This window comes from Schistocerca americana, chromosome 7 (genome assembly GCF_021461395.2).
Source record: "Schistocerca americana isolate TAMUIC-IGC-003095 chromosome 7, iqSchAmer2.1, whole genome shotgun sequence".
Lineage (NCBI taxonomy): Eukaryota > Metazoa > Arthropoda > Insecta > Orthoptera > Acrididae > Schistocerca > Schistocerca americana.
In genome coordinates this window covers 231,373,188-231,386,702 of record NC_060125.1, presented here as the reverse complement: position 1 = coordinate 231,386,702, position 13,515 = coordinate 231,373,188, and the positions used below count along the sequence as shown (strand labels likewise).

At 41.9% G+C, this 13,515-nt stretch overlaps 1 protein-coding gene across 2 annotated transcripts in view; it reads right to left on the bottom strand.

Moving 5' to 3' along the window:
* LOC124622127 (zinc finger protein 732-like) overlaps nucleotides 1-13,515 on the bottom strand; it is a 44,775-nt gene that overhangs the window by 6,009 nt on the left and 25,251 nt on the right. The gene's annotated exons all lie outside the window — the stretch shown is intronic.

Here is a 13,515-nt window from a genome sequence, read left to right as displayed (position 1 = left end):
CCAAAATTCACTTCAAATTTTTCACGATATCCTAATAAACATTCAGACATAGGTTATAACAACAAGATAAAAGTTTCTATTACAACAGACTTCGAGAAAGAAACTAACATTTTGTGAAAATCTGTTGTTTTGTTTCTTACAATCAGTTTTAACAATGATTACAGGGTGTTTAAACCATCAGACAAATTGTTTCTCCTATACATATTCTCTTTCCTTATATATAATTTTAAACAAAACCTGTACACAAAACTATGTGATGTTTTGCTTTCTAACTCCCAGTTGGTTTTAGCAGAAAACAAAGTTGTGTTTATGGCTTATCAGCTTACGATCAGAAAACTATTATGGAATCTGAATCGTCCAAAACTATGTAATCCTACCCTTTTGCAGATTAAAACTATATCAAATATTGTTACTGAAGCTACCATCCTCACAGATCCAGCAGCAGGAGAGGTCTCTCTTTCCCTGTATACCAATAAACCCAACCGATTTACCTATTCAATGGAGGCAACTTCAGCTCCCATCAAGGTTTGGTTGGCAAGAATAATAAAACAGGATCAAGGTCAGAGAGGGGAAGAGCAAATTGACATAGAGAGCAGGAAGAAGGTAATAGACAGAGAGGCAGAGGAGGATGTAGAGAGAAACAGAGAGAGGGGTGGGGGGAGGTGGTCAGAGAAATGGGGGGAGGGGGAGCAGAATGATGGACAGAGGGGGGGGGGGAGGAGGAGATGGACAGGGGGAAAGGGGAAAGGAGATTAGGACACACATCGTATTTCCAAAAGTAATTATCATTTGCGAAGCTTCACTGGATTCGCTAGTATAATATATGCCCCACAATGAATTTGCTGTTGCAAATGGTAACAGAACTGACCAACAGGAGTAGTTCGTTAAAACTGAAGGTAACCCCACATACTACAAAGACGAGATTAGTCAGATGCAATGAATACAATGCAGAATCCTGATCCTGATCCATGGCAACTGTTCGCTGTCGCTTTGTATATCTTAATGGAGAATTTTCCTCAGAATCAGCCACCATTAATAGAAGAATATTTTTTTTATTTTTTATAAAGTATAAAACTATTTTTACACGGCCACAATCCCATCATGTCAAGGTTTGACAAAACAGCGTAACTACACTTGATCAGTCATCCGTCCAAACATCTTAACTATTGTGTAATAAAATCACAGGGAGTAGACAAAAACAATGAAATACCAAAAACACATCACTGTAACATGCCCAATGCAGTGTACAAAAACCATTGGCATTCAAAACAGCTTCTAGACATCTCGAAATGAATAACAATAAGTCCTATGTCATTTTAAAAGTAATTTTATACTACACTTCCTGCAAAACAGTGGCAAGTTCAGTTAACAGTGATGGAGGTGATAGCGATTACACATTCTTCTCTCCAAAATAGACCACAAAGGCCTCATAATATTGAGGTCTGGTGATTTTGGTGTACAGGGGAGATGCGACAATTCACAAAATCGGTCCTGGATGATGGGAGCTGTGTAAACAGGGGCCCTCAAATCTTGGAACACATCATCATCGGAGGAACAAATATTGTAAAATGGGATGGATTTGATCAGCCAAACAGGTCACACAATCCTTGGCAGTAATCCATCCTTGCTGAGTGGCCATGGAGCTCACGGAATACCATAATATGGCTGTGCAGATTATCACTGAACCCCCACCATCTTCACTTGACACCATGCAGTCTGCGTAGTAAGCATGGTATGGTGTATTCCAAATGTAAACTCGGCCAGAAGTTGGAAACAATGTGCAAAAAGACTCATCCGAATAAACTACTTTCTTCCATTGCTCTGTAGTCCAGATTTTATGGCTTCAGCAACACATTTTCCTGCCAAGAGGCATTTGCATCACTGGTGTGTGGTTTTAGAATTCCATCTCTCCTGCAATTCCCAGATTACAGAGTTCCCTTCACATTGTTTTGGTACTCACAGGATTTGCTAGTATGACTTTCATTTCTGTAGATATTTTGGGTGCTGCTGGCCTCTTATTTTTCATCACAATCCTCTTCAATGACGGTCTGTCAAACACTCAACATACGCTTTCATCCATGTCTTGACTTAGCAGATAACTTTTTCCACTTTCCCTACACACAAAGTAAATCTTCAATATGACGACTCTTTACCAATACAAAAGAAACATATCAAATACAAGACTGTGGATATTTTAAAGTTACTCTCACAATATTAGGATTGCTATTTGTTTACTGCTTCCTGTGCAAGGGAATGGCCATGCAAGAGACAAACATCATTTGCAAAAAAGTGACCAGAGGTATTTATTCACTCATTGAATGAAAATATCATGCATCGGTCATTGATAGAGCCAAGTGTACAACTGACACTGGGTATTAAAATTGATGCTTATGAAGAATTTTTGTAAAAGTTTAAATGTAAATGACATTGCTTTCACTCGCATACTTAAAGATAACACGACCGTTTGAAAAGTAAATGAAAGAAAGACTTTTTAAAGACAGTTTCGACATGGAAAAAATAGCTTTTTTTTTTTATGGAATGAAGGTACAAAGGGAAATGGAGTGCTGTCATCACAAGTGAGTAATGCTGGACATGGAAAACTGGTACTTTTGCAACAGCATACCAGAGGCAGACCACAACAACACACTGCAAATGTATTAGAATTTTAATGTTTCATTTTTTTAGTCACACATACACAAAGATCATACCCAAAAAATGAGAGCCAATCAACAAATTTAAAATTCATTTACAGGTCCTGTGACCAGAAAAACACAATGAAATTATTACCCTAATGACCCCCACATTCAACTTTGAAATTTTTAAACAAGACTATCTGTGACAGAAAATTACAGAGTAATAACTACTAGATAGTATTTGAAAATGGAAGTTTTAAAATAGTTACATGAAGCGCACTGGCACACATGAGGGTCCATTCTTCTTCTACTGCCACCGCAGCCAAGGCTACCACAACATTTCACAAGACACCATCGAGAGCCATCGCTATTCGACTCACCCGCATCACCACGATGCAGCATGTCACCAGCTGCCTGGTGGCAGCACGATCAACATCAGAAAATAGCATTGCACTGGGGCCCACACACACTGCTAACGGTCAGCATCACCTCGACCACACCGACCAACAAACCTTCACAGAACTCCGGAGTGAAGACCACTAACTCTCATTTAATATCTCGGACTCTGCTCTTGAAATGAATCACGATTTGTATCTTGGGCCGGGTCTGGCTTGTACTCTGGACTTGTACGGAATAAACCGTTCGGATTAAAACAGTTAGAACTTTGTGTGTGAGCTTAGTACACAATTGGCAATGAGTGCAGTTAAGACTCCCACGTTTCTCACCAATTTGATGACAACCATCATGTCCCTGGTGGTGGTACTACAAAGTTAACTGCAACAGCAGCTGAAAAAGCCAGTGATGTTTGGAACTCCAACAGCACGAACACGTGGCCATGTCGGACAAGGAATTGACCAGACTTTACTGGCAAAGCCACGGCAACTACTGGTCCATCTGCCTCCCTTCTCCAGCTACAATGAGTCTGCAGAGGGCTGGGAGGCATACGAGAAGCATTTTGGCCAATACTTCGCCACCTTCAAGGTAACAGACGGAAACCAATTAGGCTCTTTTTCTGTTGTGGACTACGCCCCATATCTACCACTTGTTCAGAAAGTGTGCCCTGTTTCAGGAATCCACTTCCCTATCATTTCACGAAATTTTTTGCTTACTGGTGTCTTATTATTGCTGGCATACTCATATAATTTACTGAATGGTGGAATTTCATCAGTGCAGGAAGCAACCTCATCAATCGTATCACGCTTGGGTTACAGAGTTGTATGGTCTCAGTCAAAAGTGCTGCTTAGTTACCTCTCAGTATAAGGAGTCTTACAATGATGCTATGTTCAGGACTGGTATATCATTTAGGCAGCCCCAGATGAAGAGGTATGCCAAAGGGCACTAGAATATGAAGACCCCCACCTTGGAAGAGGTCTTTTCTGCTGCTCAATCATCTGAAGTTTCTCATGCAGCAGGCCACTTGCTGGATTCTTGGGCAGACGTGGCCACTGTCAACATTGACAACAGCAGGCACTCGGGTTCAGGCACATCCTCGGAAGTGGACATTGTGGTGGTGCATCATGCCCATAAGCCATACAACACGGAAACACATCCAAGGTGGGTTGTTTCCCACGGTCACCTTTACTGCTCGTTTTAGTCAACATTACCACCATGTCTGCCCGAAGTATTGGTCCTCCAACCATCGCTGTCGGAAGGAAGGACATACTGCAGCAATCTTGGGCTTCGCCTGACGGATATTAATATCGTCAGCACTGCGTGTGCCACTTCTGAAACAGTTTCTAAGAATTTGTTAATCAATGTGTATCAATGGAAGCCACTTCAGTTGCAAGTAAATACAGATGCAATAGCTTCTCTTATCAATTCTCACAATACCTGTGCCTCAGTAAGCTGCTGTTGTCTCCCGCTACATGTCGTATTGTAGCCTACGACAGACAACAGATCCCCATTCTTTGACAATTTACAGCAGACACGGCATATGTTAGACAGTGCTTTTAGGAAGAACTTGTTTGGCCTGGATGCCTCCATGGCATTTTGGGTTCACAGTCAACAATTTGGAAAACCCAGTTTTCAACCATGTGCCGCACCAGGAAGTTTATGAACTTTACAAGGATTTTATGGACATTACTTTGTCTGGACTCAGCAAGGCTACAGATTTAACCATCCATATCACCCTCATCAGCTATGGAGGTGAGTGAACCTATTTCATCCTAGCACTTGGTACGCCATAAGTGATACTCAAAAAAATCATTTAGCAAACTCAGTACATGCAGCGATTTTAAGATCACAATCGATACACGGGCTGTGGTTGACATATACCCCATCCAGTGTTCAGATGAATTCGTGGGGAAACTGGCAGGAGGACAGCATTTTTAAAGGTGGCTCTGTTGGTGGAGTATTTGCAGCTCCTGCTTGATGAGCCATTTCAGCAGTTACGCATCATCAACACTCCCTACGGTCTCCACAAGTATAAACAATTGGTTTTTCGGATAGGAAGTGCTCCCACTCTTTTTCAGAATTTCTTGGGGTAACTCAAATGATGTGCATTTGGAAAATATTGTGGTCACAGAACCTCCCACCAAGGAACATTTGTGGTACCTTTAGCTTTATTTCAAGCTCTGCATGACTTGGGTCTCAACTGCAATCTGGACTAATGACACTTCTTTCAGCTCTCTATTGAGTACCTTAGCCACATCATTTCTCACTGGGTGATCCAGCAGATGAACAGTCACGTCACTGCCATTGGTGCTCTTCTTTGAGCCACAAACCAGGTTTTTCTGGGCAAAATTGTTTATTGTCATACAGTAATCCCACAGGTGGCTATCATCGCGCATCCTCTTAACCTGTTACTGAAAAAGGGCGTGCCATCTGTTTGGAAGACTGTGCGACCAAGCACTCACTGCTTTGAAGGACAGTCTTTATTCATCCCCTTGCCTTGACACATTTCAGATGGATAAGCAGATTGTTTTGGCTACTGATGCTTCCCAGTTTGGCCAGGGGGCTGTGGTGGCCCATTACAATTCCGACAGTACAGAGCAGCCAATAGCGTTTGCCCCCAAGACACTCAATGCGGCACGAAGGATTTATTCCCAAATTGATGAGACACTTGCTGTTATTTATGTGATGAAGAAATTTCATGTTTTTATATGGTGTGACTTTGTCATGGACCACAAGCTATTAGTTGCTGTCTTTATCCTTGCAGTGCACCTGCTGGAGAAGACCCCACAGACTGCAACTGTGCCTTTGTCCTCAGCTATTACCATTATGAGATTCACTTTTGCCCAGTGGTTCAGTGTTAGAATGTAGATGCTCTCACTTAGTTTCCTATGGATCCCAACAACAGCTTTAAATGGACGGAAATCCTTTGCTTTTATCTCAATGAGGAAGCTCAGCAGGTGGTAGACAACTTTCCACATACGAGCTCAGGCTACCTGTGTAGATTCTGTTCTCTGCCAGGTGGCGCAACACAACCAGGGGGATTGACCATAACAATCTTTGTCCTAAGTGTTGGACCCCATCCATATTTTTTTGTGCTGTCCTACAGACTGACTCCTATTGATTGTGAGACTGTTTACAACTGAACATGCTGTGCCATGGACAGTCATTCCAGATTTCCTATGGCAGGGCGTCCTTTGGCTGTTGCATAATAGTCACTAGAGGGCATCACAGGATGATGATTGGTCACTGCTACGTCTACTGGCCATGTGTTGACCAGGCAACTGAACAATGAATTACTACGAGTCCCAAATGTCAAGTCATCAGGCCTCTTAGTGGCAATGTCGCTCCCAGTGGTGGGAACCCAGGCAGCCATGGGAAGGCATCCAAATTGGATTTTGTGGGCCCTTGTCTTGGATGCATTTTAGTTGCTTGTCTTTGCTGCACACTCCCGGTTCCCATACATTATCAACTGCTGCTTCATGATCAAGGAGTCTACCATGTGTGCCCTCACCCAGTCCATCTCCACTGAAGGTCTTCCACACACAATCGTGGCGTAACAGGACACAATTTACCTTTGCGTTCACCAGGTCTAGGTGCCCCCCCCCCCCCCTTTTCACATCTAACCCAATGCGAAAGCAAAATGCCTCATATGCACATTTAAAACGCAGATGAAGTATGCTGAAGGTGTGCCAGGGGCAGAGGTGTCCACGTGTTTTCTGCCTGTGGAGGGGTGTGGGGGGTGTGGGGGTGGGGGCAGGGGGGGTGGTGGTGGTGGTGTGGGGGGGGGGGGGGGGGAGACAGTGGCCCCTGCCAGCCCCGCGCAGACCTCCCAAGCTGTCCCCTGTACCGGATCTTAGTTTTCCATCCTCTCCACCAGCCCTTGAGGCACCTTCTCTTTCTATGGTCCGGCTTTCTACACTGTGCTCCCCCACATTTCCAATGTCTTTACCCCCACAATAGTCAAGGACCAGTGGAAGACATAGTACTTCAATGGGCAAAGTAGTCGGGTGGACTGCAGAAACTGCCCCAGCATATTCCTACTTCTGCCCCAGAGAGGAGCCAGACATCCACACAACTCTCACTCTGCAGTCCCTGACAGCTGGTGTCACACTGCAAAGTGTCTGCCCCTGGAAGTTTCATTGCCAGAGCCTTCTCCAGCCCTACCACAAATAGGGAGCTTCTGCCTGTGTTGTGGGCGGTGGTATCTGATGACCAGGAGGCCTTCCTGCATATTACATGGCAGCCCATGGTACAGGGGAGGGACAGTGCTACTGCTCATCTTGTATCGCTGTCACCTGACTATAATATTTTGCACTGCAACAAAGCAAGCCTTCACTAATCAACTAACCCATGTTGGCACCAGGTGGCTCAGGGGTGGCTGCCAGATGGCAGCATGATCAAGTGTCAGAATAAAACACTGCATTGTGGCTTGTGCACACCACCGACTGTCAAGTCAGCACCACCGCCATACGCTGCTCACCAAATTCATATTACACTGGAATGGAGAGCATTCAATCTCATTTGGGTATTGTATATCCTTTTATTAACTGGGGACTCCACTCCTGGGATGAAATTTAATTTGTATCATGGACTTGGCCTGGCTTGTACTCTGGACTTACAAGATATGTTTTAACTGTGTGCACATTCAAATGGTTAGAACTTTTTTCATGTTCTCATTTCTGTGTGGACTGACGACACTTCTATATTTCCACTGGCTTAGAGTGGATATCAACACTGAAAGATTAGTGCAAGGCTATAAAGGGCATACTACTGACATCAGACAGAATTTTAATTGTATGCCCCTTGGCACCATTCTCAGCTGCAGCCATGTGCTGCTGTGTAGGCACTGGTTTATCTAGCTTGGAAAAGCAAAGACCATACCCCCTTTCCCCATGAAAAATATTATTCTCCAAACCAAAATCCCATTTCATGCCCCTCTTTACAGACAGATGTATCAATGCAGTATTGGTTTGAAGAAATTCAGGGTATGCAATGCTTGCTGACCAACAGCAAAGCCATAGCTCTTACCACAACAGGTCCCATAAACTTGATTGTGCACCTGGGCTGTGTAGGCAACAAGCACTGTAGGTTAGTCGGGCTTACCAGCACCCATAGACCTACTCTTCAATAATACTCCTTTTATAATCAGTATCACATTATAAAGTCATAATGGCTGCAGTTTATAATAACCCTAAATTAGGCTTCACAACTAATGCAAACTTTCTGTTATAAACTTATTCTGTGTTAAGAAAAAATGATTTTAGAAAAATGATACCTTTTTTGTGTTTTGAAATTTCTGTAAATGAGATTTACAATGCCAATATTTGTGCTTATAACTTGTTAAATTTTCATCAATAGCAGACAAATACACGTCAAGATAATTTAAAGTGAGCAATTCCTTGTGAGGACACCCAAAACTCTGACCACCTTCTGTTTCTTGGGACAGGAAATGTTGCTGAGATACTGAACACATTTTGCTGAATTGTTCGCCTTTTGAAACATAATTCATCAGTTCTGTATAGCAAACCATGCCTTTTCAGATTATGTATGTTCATATTGTGTGTACCTTGTAGATTCGGAAATCAAATAAATATTTACTTTGCCATGCACACTGTCTGCCAGTCCCTGGGGCGGTAAGTGTTGCTGAGAAACTGCATGAATTTTGTTGCAATGTTCGCCTTTTGCAACATCTGATATATCCATTCATTATTCGTGTCCTTCAGATAAGATACGTTTGTCTCTTTTGTCTTGTGTAAGTTAGGAAATCAAACTGCATCTAATAGATTGACTCTTTAAGCTGAAAGGAACCAGGGGCAGCTGAAGAAGAGCAGCTGACGACAGCACTGGCAGGAATACTGAAATGCAGACAACAATGAGTTGCCATTCTAAAGTGCATGTTTACTTGCTACCGCATACATAAATGCCCTTAGCTGTCAGACCTTTCTACTTGCCGGGTGTAAAAGGATGCCTATATCCTTCTGGACATTCTATCTGCTAGGTGTACATGTACACCTCTGTCTGGACACATTACCTAAACGGCACACATGTATGCCCACAGCCGCGAAACATTTAAACACAAGGTCAAAATAAGTTTTCACATAAGCAGCAAAACAATTCATACGGCTAAAATAGCCCACCCTTCTTACCACATTTTGGTATATATATATAAATTAACTGATGACAACTGCACCTGATATTCACAGAGCAAACAGGAAGAGACTTTGAAATTTAATATGAATAGCACACCAATGAACTATGTTTAATAAATCTAAATTAACCCAGCTTCGCTGGGCACAAAATAGCCATTCAGTTACTGATATAAAAAACAACCTCCTTATCATACACATTGTAGACATGGGATTTAAAATGGACATCTGGAACAATTTTGGGATTTTCACCAATAACCAGAGATTTTCAACAATAACCACAAAACACCTCACACCTCACTTAGAAAACAAACCTATATTCAGAAATTAAAAAAAAATAATTAAACTCTAAAAACTGTGACACCAAACACCCCATTCCAATCCCCCACCCCCCAAAACACACACACACACACACACACACACACACACACAAACCCCTGCACTCTTTATGCACCGATAACTTGTCATTCTCATTAAGTGAAGGCAACAAAATGCTAAGCTCTAATGACTGGCTCACAAACAATTTTTATTTACTTATTTGCCTGTGGAACATTCAGAACAACAGTATTGGATATATCAAGATAAAGGACTGGATATGTCAAGACACATTACCGAAATAATATATAAATATGTAAAACATAAACAGCATAGGGTAGGATTAGGTGCGGATAGGGCAAAAAGTTGGCCATGGGTTAATCAAAGGAGCCTTTCTAACATCCACCTTAGTCACTTGAAGAACCCATGTAAAACCCAAATCAGGATGGCTCCTGCTGAATACAAGTCCCAAGCATTAAGCTTGGTACAGCCATGATACGTAATAAACAATAATAAACCAGCTAAATGTCATTTCAGTGCCAAGAAATATTGACTTATGTCACAATCTCTGGTTTGTTTATATTCTGTAAAGCAAGTGCATGATGTTTACCTATGGAAGAGTGTGTGTAGTGTTATTCATTAACACAAATGTTGAACATAAACAATGTTTTCTAAAATGATCTATCCACCATGTGTAATCCAATGGGATCAAATACCTGTAAGTAATATCATCAAGTTGACCTTTATCATATTATTATGTAAATTACTCCAGGTACTTCGTCACATACTGTTGTTACCCATTTCATTCATTTTCTCCCTTGCCAGAGCTACAAAATGCTCTCAACTATTACTAAGAGGTGACTTCAAACTGGTAATGGGAAAATAAAAATTCTACCATCACAAAAGGCAACCAGTGCAGTTATTTCTGAAACATCTATAAATCACAGACATAGTCCTCCACATCTACAGGGTGGTCCATTGATCGTGACCGGGCCAAATATCTCACGAAATAAGCGTCAAACGAAAAAACTACAAAGAACGAAACTTGTCTAGCTTGAAGGGGGAAACCAGATGGCGCTATGGCTGGCCCACTAGATCGTGCTGCCATAGGTCAAACGGATACACACTGTGTTTGTTTTTTTAGTAGGAACCCCCGTTTTTTATTATATATTCTTGTAGTACGTAAAGAAATATGAATGTTTTAGTTGGACCACTTTTTTCGCTTTGTGGTAGATGGCGCTGTAATAGTCACAAACATATGGCTCAAAATTTTAGACAAACAGTTAGTAACAGGTAGTTTTTTTAAATTTAAATACAGAACGTAGGTACGTTTGAACATTTTATTTCGGTTGTTCCAATGTGATACATGTACCTTTGTGAAGATATCATTTCTGAGAATGCATGCTGTTACAGCGTGATTACCTGTTAATACCACATTAATGCAATAAATGCTCAAAATGATGTCCGTCAACCTCAATGCATTTGGCAACACGTGTAATGACATTCCTCTTAATAGGGAGTAGTTCGCCTTCCGTAATGTTCGCACATGCATTGACAATGCGCTGATGCATCTTATGAGGCATTGTCGGTGGATCACAATAGCAAATATCCTTCAACCTTCCCCACAGAAAGAAATCTGGGGGTGTCAGATCTGGTGAACGTGCAGGCCATGGTATGGTGCTTCGACGACCAATCCACCTGTCATGAAATATGCCATTCAATACCGCTTCAACCGCAAGCGAGCTATGTGCCGGACATACATCATGCTGGAAGTACATCGCCATTCTGTCATGCAGTGAAACATCTTGTAGTAACATCGGTAGAACATTACGTAGGAAATCAGCATACATTGCACCATTTAGATTGCCATCGATAAAATGGGGGCCAATTATCCTTCCTCCCATAATGCCTCACCATACATTACCCTGCCAAGGTCATTGGTGCCCCACTTGTCGCAGCCATCGTGGATTTTCCGTTGCCCAATAGTGCATATTACGCCAATTTACGTTACCGCTGTTGGTGAATGACACTACGTCGCTAAATAGAATGCGTGCAAAACATCTGTCATCATCCCGTAATTTCTCTTGTGCCCAGTGGCAGAACTGTACGTGACGTTCAAAGTCGTCGCCGTGCAATTCCTGCTGCACAGAAATAGGGTACGGGTGCAGTCGATGTTGATGTAGCATCCTCAACACCGACATTTTTGAGAGTCCATATTCTCGCGCAATTTGTCTGCTACTAATGTGCGGATTAGCTGCAACAGCAGCTAAAACACCTACACAGATGTTTCAAATGTGGCTGAACGCTTCTTGTTTCCTTAAATAACGTAACTATCCGGCGAACGGCCCGGACACTTGGATGATGTCATCCAGGGTACCGAGCAGCATACACAGCACACGCCCGTTGGGCATTTTGATCACAATAGCCATACATCAACACGATATTGACCTTTTCCGCAATTGGTAAACGGTCCACTTTAACAAGGGTAATGTATCACGAAGCAAATACGTTCACACTGGTGGATTGTTACGTGATACCACGTACTTATTCGTTTGTGACTATTACAGCACCATCCATCACAAAGCGAAAAAAGTGGTCCAACTAAAACATTCATAGTTCTTTACGCACTACACAAATATATAATAAAAAATGGGAGTTCCTATTTAAAAAACACAGTTGATATCCATTTAACCTAAGGCAGTGCCATCTAGTGGGACAACCATAGCGCCATCTGGTTTCCCCCTTCAAGCTAGACGAGTTTCGTTCTTTGTAGTTTTTTCGTTTGATGCATATTTCGTGAGATATTTGGCCCGGTCACTATCAATGGACCACCCTGTATAATGAAAGAAAGTTTTAATGATTTCTTCATTGCGGAAGAGACACGGATAGTTCTGGGAAGATTAATAAAGGAAGGGCAGGTCACTTCAGAACCACATGTGTGAGTAAAAGGACAGACAAAGATGAAGGGGGAGGTGTCACTGCTATTTTAGATGAGCTGAAGTGTGATGACTGGCTTGGTCACTCGGTGTATTGTAAACGAATCTACGCAGACCATTATATCAGTTAGCACAGTTTCCATCACTCTGGCCAAAATAGAGCTTTGCTGAACACACCAATGCATAAAGCAAAAAGCACATCGGACAATAAGCATCTTGGTGACACAATAAAACACCTAATCTCTGTGTTCCAACAAAATAGCAATGGAGCACATGAAATCAAGTCAGCTTGCTCTGGAAAATGCAAATCCAAACGTAGTCAAGCAACACAACAAGTCGAGCACATGATATTCCTTCGCTTCTGTGCAGCACCATCAAGTGACACTGTATGTAACTTAAAAAGACACCAGATTAAAATAATCTTTCAGGCACCTAAGAAAATCAATGAAATGTACCCTATGAAGGATAGACATGGCATCGAAGTTCCAGGTGTTCGTAACATTCCACAAATGTGGCAGTGGTTATGTGAGACAGTCCATTCAAAACCTAATCAAGTGTTTTACTGTGTGTTAGTGGCACATCAAATGAAATTTAGAAAAATCTGCAGTTGGTAAAACAGCATGACCACACTTCAAACTACTGTAACTCAATCATTGAACAGGCTATAAAAAATAGAATGTGTGTTAACTTTAACAGACATGGGACTTGCATTCGACAAGCAAAAAGTGGGAACTTGATAACAGGAGGCTGAATAGGAGTATATCCCTTTTTATACATCATTACAGAAATGAAAATGCTTCAAGTGGCATTTCATCACTAGCACTGATGTGGTTGCAGTGGGCACTACTATTTCACTTACATCAGTGTGCATAATTCCATTACTTCCCTGGCAAAGACAATGGCGGATGTTGTAAAAGGTTCTGATTTTCACAGAGAATTAATGAGACAAGTGCAACAGGAACATTTAACACCACTTTGTAATATGCTTTCATGACACAGGCAAATAGAGAGTCATGCATGATGTCAAGTAATGACTTTCTGCATAGTGGGTGCATACAACATGGTAGTATTGGAGGTCACAGAACAAATGTA